At 44.4% G+C, this 7,569-nt stretch overlaps 1 protein-coding gene and 1 long non-coding RNA gene across 2 annotated transcripts in view; one reads left to right on the top strand and one right to left on the bottom strand.

Annotated features, from left to right (window-relative positions):
- LOC144178484 (glutamate-gated chloride channel-like) overlaps window positions 1-7,569 on the top strand; it is a 109,181-nt gene that overhangs the window by 65,755 nt on the left and 35,857 nt on the right. The gene's annotated exons all lie outside the window — the stretch shown is intronic.
- The window catches only part of LOC144178485 (uncharacterized), a 61,153-nt gene continuing 57,678 nt past the window's right edge, over window positions 4,095-7,569 (bottom strand). The window contains exon 3 of the long non-coding RNA XR_013324019.1: window positions 4,095-4,168. This is a non-coding gene — a long non-coding RNA (uncharacterized LOC144178485). The remainder of the gene's footprint in view (window positions 4,169-7,569) is intronic.

Below are 7,569 nucleotides of genomic sequence, written 5' to 3'. Positions count from 1 at the left end.
GTAACAAATACTACCGTAGCGAGTTCTTTGAGAGCGATTTTTGTGCAATGCCACAGCTTGGGGTTACAACCGCAATGGGTGATAGCCGATTGTGGTTGCAGCAAGCGTTGCTAGCGGCATGTGTTGCTAGACAGGTTTGCTCGAGGCTGCCATCTTTAAGTTGACCGAATGTTCTTTTTCGCGTGTAATCGTCATCTTGTCTACGCCCCCGCCCCCGCCCGATGCCCCTTTGTTTCCAGGTGTGTCCTTTGTATCTTGTAAAGGCTTTCATACATTTTATTTACGTGACTGAGCGTGCAGGGGAATACTGCACTTCCTGCCCGATTTCCTACGTTCTCTATACGCGAGTCCTTTACCCCGGATTGTGTTTTGGCGTTCCTTTCCAGGAGACTAATGCCGCGTTTACCTTTCTATATTACGTTGTTTCCTTTTGTACCTATCGTGCTAGTTTTCACTTGTTGAAATTTCTAATCAAGGCCGATGGGCCAGTCGAGGTACTTGAATGCACTTTTTTTATGGTTGCTTGCTACCTACACTACCGGAAAATAAATGTTCAATGTTAGTCTAACTGCCGTTCAAACAACCATTTCCCTGAAACGTTTCGGAGGTCAGTTAGTGAACATTTGCTTAAATCGCACGTTTTTAGACAGCCGGTACGGAAAATTTACCTATTAAATCTGCCTAGTGCATTGTTGCCACCATACACGTGTGAGCCGAAGGCATCATTATTATTATATTTGGTTGACCAACGACCATTCCAATCACGACCTTAAGGACCGCCGCTGTTCAACTGGTAATAAAAATCACACGGAAAGTCGTCCCACCCTACGTTTTCAACAAAACAACTGTCGGATGTGATTGTCTTTCTTTCACTGAACATATTTGTTTTTCTAGAAATGGCTGAAGGTAATTAGTTCAGACAAAAGCTGCCAAAATCTTCGTCGTATTATTTTTACTGTTGTTTTATTAAATAAAGCTGTGCAAAGGAATCTGATGCGACAAAGTTATTTCGGAGTGCGCGAAAAGTACGCAGATTCTACGCAGAAATTTTCGATATGTCGATTAGACAATTGCACCGGGGAAAGGGGTGCATTTTACCTCATGCTTCACGTCATATTCCTGAGAATAGAATAGCAAGGCTGCAACACCTGTCGAGGCAGTGTTGAAAACTGAACATGTTGGTTGATTGTGTCAAGGAATTAAAAGAAGCCATAAAATTACATAAACTGAAGAAAGAGTAGGTAAGTCAATGGTTGACTATCAGCTTAGTTTAACAGCAGCCCAGACCTTGATTGATTCTTGATTGTGGGGTTTAACGCGCCGACGCAACGCAGGCGATGAGGCGCGCCGTAGTGGAGGGCTCCGGATTAATTTTGACCACCTGGGGATCTTTATCGTGCGCCGAAATCTCGAACACACGGGCGTTTTTGCTTTTCGCCTCCATCAGAAAAGCGGCCGCCGCGGCCGGGAATCGAACCCGCGACCTTGTGCTCAGCAGCGCAACGCCTTAGCCACTGAGCCACCGCGGCGGGTAGCAGCCCAGACCGTCCTCTAACGCCAGCTCCGCATTACAAGTACTCAGACCAACGTAATTGTTACCACTTTGTAAGCGAGATGCAAGCTCTAAAGAATTCTTCAGTAAGCAAACAAAAATAATTATATTAACCACTTTAAAAAGCTGTCGGGGAGTCGCAAGGATTCAACTCAGCCTTCCAGCGGCGCTGATACAAATACATTTAATATTTCACGTTCAACATTTGTATGGTCACACCGTATGTCCGGAATATTTTCCAACACTGCGTAGTGAAACACGACAGAGATCTCTCATCTGACGGCAAAACAAATCCTGAATAGAATTCTCAGCTGCTCATCTTAAATTAAACCAGAGACGCGTACGGGACTGGAAGTCTGGACCCTGTTTTGCACCGGCCACAGACGCAAAGGTCCTCTGTTGTGTCTGGGGCGCAAGACGATCACGCAGTTAGGTGTACGAAAAGCAGACGTACAAATGACTTGAAAGACGTGATGCATTTTTTTCTCTGATCAAAACAAGCTTGTGTGCACCGCAGTGCTGACAGACGTGGCCTCATGCGATGCATGACGTAACAATAAATAGTGCTGACGGTGCATAAGGGAAACATAAGGGCAACATGTGGCAAACATTTTTAATTAGAATATTCAAAGGCGGAGGACATACATTACGCGATCGCACAGGAAAGAAAACAATGGCCGCGTATCCCCTTGCTTCGCTGCAAATGTGGTCGAAAGACGAGAGTTTTTCGACTACACAATATTTTGATCTTTCGACCCCTCACACTCGTCTCCTCCCCTCTCGCACCTGTCTTGGCGACTGCAATAGAAGTTTCAGAATATAACAATTTTCCCGTTGAAGACGATAAGGGTGACCTGGGAGCAAACAGGAAAGATAATGCGAAGAAGCCGGCTGCGCTGGATATGGTTCTTTGCGCGCACAACACGTCTCATAACCTCAAGAATTGCACAAACATGTTGTATGGATTGTGTTTTCAGCCCCTAGTAGAATAGCTGTTCTTTGCTTTTTCCCTAGTAATGAAAACAAAAGTTTAGTGGATTTTTAAGTTTAGTCTGATCAAATTAGAGTGTGAAAAACTTTCCATTAGTTAAGTTTGTTGATGCGTATTTGTGGTGTTATTGGTGGCTAAACTTCGGGAGTCACGTCGCAGCAACGACACAGGCGCTTGAGACGGTCGTAAAGGACGGGGACAAACATTTTACTGGATGAGACGCGGTATTGGGAATGATGTTACACGTGAAACCAAAGTTTGGCAAAAGTAGAAAAAAACGAACAGTTCCGAGTGCAGTTCTCAAATAAACGGCTAATAAAAGCAACGTCTCACGTGCGGTGGCGCACTTGATGTGGAGCCACGTCGCTCCGTCGATGCCGGCGATTCAATGCGCGGCTGTCGAGCAGCAGGTAGATGTTGCTGGCTCCGTAATCCCGATGGGTTTCCGGGCGTCCTCCACGGCTACCACGTCTCGTGTGTAGCCCTCATAACCGTGTTCCTCCGAATCCTCCGCTACGTAGGCCAGTCCCGATCTCCCCTTCTTCTCCCCCGTCCCTGCTATCCTTTGCTTGTCTCCCAGTTCCCTTCAGGCGGAGCCTTGCTCGCACATATCCATAGAATCCATTGTCCAACTTCGTATTAATCTATTTCGCCATCCGAGCTTGTCGATACTTATTCCCCCCCCCCCCTTCCGTTGTCACAGTGTTCCCTCATCACAGTATTCCACCGACGTCAGGTACAGCCTAAAACCTCGACATGAGAATCACTCGACCTTATCTGTAGCACGATCACGAGCAATGCTAGAGTAAAAAAAGAAAACCCAGGTTGATGAATGCAACAAGGCTTCAGGAATGTTCGGTCATGACATCCGAAGCCCTGCTATGCTTTCCTCTTGTTCAGAGATAGCACCGCTTCCTTGATGTGATGGTGTGTTGAACCGACAGCACGAACGTTGTTGAAGTTAGCGCTCGCCTGGGCCCCTTCATCTGTAGTCATGTAACGTTTGCGCCTTACCTTCAGCTCTTTCAATCATGAACTAACTAATCACCAGCTCCACTAAACGTTCTAAATGCATATACCATTCTTATTTTGCATGCGATGCTTTTGCATACCGAGCAGTCAACAATTTCCTCAGTAGAAGATCAAATGCCTTTTTTTTGTCATGTTCGCGCACCCTCAGCTCTCTGGCGATGGATGCTGCAAGTTTTGACGCCTACGTAACCGTAACTTTGCGCATTTTGCGGAAGGGCATCTAGCCCCAAAGAAGTTAAGATGATTGCCACCTAGGTCGTTAGTCATCTTGCTCTCTCGCTTCCGCTTTAATTCTTTCTCATGCTCTTACTCTTCCCCACATTACGTGGTACGCATCTCTCCACACGTACAAAGCTGTCGATATGCTTTTTTGCACCTATATAAATTACTCAAGTGTGCTGTATTAATGAAATAAAGCGTGCGGCATGTATTCCGAAAGAAAATTTCTTAGGTGAACACTGCGATCCAAGGCATGTCGGTCCTTGAACTCGCTTCTATCAAGGCCCTCTGCCCTGCGACTCCTGGAATGGTTCATTTTATTTCTTGTCTACATAAGCTGTTAAATCCAGATGCTTTTCCGCTTTCGTGCAGTGCTGAAAAGGCAAAAAAGAAGCATGCTGAAACGAGAAAAACCAAATATAAACAGTAGAGAGGCTGCGAACTGCGCTGTGCTGGGAACCGCCGTTCGAGCCATTTGTGGAAAAACACCGGGGTGCCCAACTGCCTGTAGATAACCCAGGCCAGCCGCTCGCTCAATGTAATGAGGGGTTAATCGTGGCGATGGTGGTGCAAATTATTCCTGCGTCCAGAGCAAGTAGTTTGCTACGAAGTTACCGCTTGCCAAAGGAGGCGAGGGCGAAGACAAAAAAGCACCATCGGGAATTCGCTAAAATAAATCTCCTACCACTTTTGCCGTTTGACCTGAGGTAACGCTAACTCCCGGCGCTCTTTACAATGCAAATACACGGGCTTGTTTAATCGCGGCATTTGAGCCACGCGTATTTAACTTGAAGGCTGTCTTTTGGTGCCTCTTTATGTTGAGGTGTACAAACATGAGTTTCTAAGAGCGAAGAAAAAGCATGAAAGGAGAAAAGGCCTAGAACAGGCAAAACAAGAAAACAAAAAGCAATAGCGAAACATTTATTTGAATTAAACATAAAAAAAAACTTCGGCAGCATAGCGTTCTTTACACCACTTTCCGATTATTATTTTCATTTTTTCCCCAATGAAATTGCAAAAAATGGAGGATGGTCGGGGTGATAGCCTACATTATCGAAGCCGCATATGGTTGGATTCGTTGCTTTTGGCACGCAAATAACTAACCGTAGGTATTGTTTGATGGTATAAAACAGGTCCTTCTCTCTCTCCTTCCCCCCCCCCCCCCCCCCCCGCTGTGATTAAGGGAAAGCGCATTGGTTCCTCTGAGTACGCCAGTGACCAATATAGGCACGTGGTACACATCCACACTGGTTTTCTTGTTTCAGCGCTGCAGCTTAAGGACGTATGACAACAACTGCTCCACGAAAAGTATTGTAATGGAATCTCCTAAAGGTGATCGTGACTTCCTTTTTTTTAAGTTGGGGCAGTTTCTTATATCTGGAAAAACGCACTCTAAACGAAAAAAACACGAATGTACCCTAAAGAAAGTACTATACAAAGAACTTCCAAAGACGGCAACGCATTTTCTTTTACTGAACAAAACAGATGTTAAAATGTGATCGGTGAAGTGCTGATCGCGGCATAAATTCCTCGTCGAGTCACTTGCGTAATACAAGCTGAACCTCTCTTAGTTGCTTCAACCCGGTAAAAAGAGCAGAGAACAACGCGGGAATAAGAGCACGAGAAACCTCATAGACACAAATGACATCTACCAACAACTTCCTTCATTCTTTGATGGTTCTGTTACACTAAAAACTCAATTTTGAAATCCTAAATATTTCTGCTACGCTGCATTTTCTTCCCTCCGGCGCTGCCGCCTATACCACGACACCACTTCTTATTCCATTTTAAATGTCCGATAATTGTTTTCAGTTTACGGTGTTTTTCATTACTTTCGTTAATAAATTCAACTACAACGCCGAGACAGCCGTAATCTCGGGGCTTCTAGCGGGGTCTTCTTAAAGACCGATTCATCACAACGCAAGCCCAAGTGTGGGTGAATGTGGCAGCCGTTCCATCAGTCACATTTTTTTAATCTTTTTTTTTTCTCCGTCCAGAAAGCGCCGACAGATGTTTCCCTCGCAGAGTTCCCCCTCAAAAGTTGCGAAACTCGTCGTCTTGTTTTTCTAACTGTAGTTTATTTGCGCTAGGCTGGATGACGTATTACTTTCATCTAGGCTGGAATTTCACGCTTCGCAGCGCCTCTACGGCAGGGATTTTGATGGCGGTAAATTGGTGTCGTCTGGCTTTTCACAGAGCGTGAACACAGGAGCGGTCGCAGACTCATTTGAGATTTTTTTTTCTTATTCTCAGACGTACGAAACAAAACTGGTTCAGATATCTTTGTACTTCACCCGCTGAAAGAGCATGGTCAGCACCATTGTTTTGCCGTCCTTAGCATCACAAATGAGTGAAGAAAAGAGGTAACTGGGGCACCGGGATAAACTTCACAAGCAAAATTATTTTGCTGTGGGAACGTCTGCGAGATTTCTGCCTCGCATTTATGTTCTTTTTCGTGGATCTCACCCAAATGTTGTTTCACGCATGGTGAAGCGGAATGCGAGGCTGTCCTGGTGTTTTTAGCCGGCGGACCTTAAGGTAATTGTAACTGCAGTAAGACGCTTAGAAGGTTTGGATACCTCGAAGCATCCTAGCATGAACCAGGAGAGAGAAGAGGTTGAACGTACTAGGCAACTCGAGGTAAACAGATTCGAGTTCTCGTATATATGATAAACAGTTCAGCCTTGTGTAAGAGAGTTCATTGAATGTTTTCTGACTGCTCGCTTTCTTTTTGTTCCTTAGCCTCTTTGCTTATGAGAAAAGGAAAACTGCATGCAAAGTCAGTACTTCCGAACTCGGGTTTAATTTAAACAAAGCCTACTCAGCTTGGTTTGTATTATTTTTCAGTTGTTTTCCTTTTTTTCTGTTTTTCGGGTCCTTCTTTGAAAACAGGGACAACGACCGAACTCAGCACCTTAGTGACAAGAACTCTTAGATTAGACATGTTTTACAAAATCGTTTCATCTTTCAAGAGAGACGTTTGGCTTCAAATACTACCGGTAGCGTCACTTCGAAAGTGATGTGTCAATAAAGTACCGAACTGTCTAGAACAAAAGGCGTTGATATCCAGCTGCAGCAAGCTGCATTGTGAACTAGGCTACTAGTGACGGAGAAGAGCAATTCACTGTTATGCCTTTTATACTTTTACACTAAGTTTTAACAACTGAGTTTTACCACTGAAACAACTTTCTGTTGTACCGTTCACCTTGTTTTTCAATGTTAACCATCAATACGCTACAAAGCGAACACAGAAACCATGTAGATCTAAGAACTAGGGTTATTGAACGTCATCAAACGCCAAAACCGCGAGTGCACTCATCACAATTTGTCCGCACAAAACACAACTGCGAGCCTACCCGAAAACACATCGCGTAAAAACTTGCTAATTTAGAGAAAATCCACGAAATCTAGAATAGGGCATCAAGTTCTTTCACAAAAGAACATAAATTTGTTCATCCAGAGGACTGCTTGTAAGTGACATATTTGGTACCTACAACAGCTGCCGGATAAATGTGGTGAAACTACAAATTAACGCCTTTTTTAAAGAAAATAAATCACTGTTGATGGCTACACAATCGTTCACTGAGCTGAAAATTGTTTTAATGTCGTCACAAAAAAAAAAAAAGGAATTGTAAATTGCACCAAAACACACATTGGCGACGGTGCTGGCGGCTTCACTAGACTTTTTTCCGCCGAGCCAGGTTTTCAAGTTTTGCGAACAGAAAAATTATACATTGACAAATCATGATAATATTGGGGGGAGCCGGAGAGAAAG

This window comes from Haemaphysalis longicornis, unplaced genomic scaffold, assembly GCF_048455015.1.
Source record: "Haemaphysalis longicornis isolate Haplotype H1 unplaced genomic scaffold, Haemaphysalis longicornis Haplotype H1 scaffold_4, whole genome shotgun sequence".
In the NCBI taxonomy this organism is placed as follows: domain Eukaryota; kingdom Metazoa; phylum Arthropoda; class Arachnida; order Ixodida; family Ixodidae; genus Haemaphysalis; species Haemaphysalis longicornis.
Note: the sequence above shows the minus strand (reverse complement) of the source record. Positions and strands in the feature narration are given on the sequence as shown.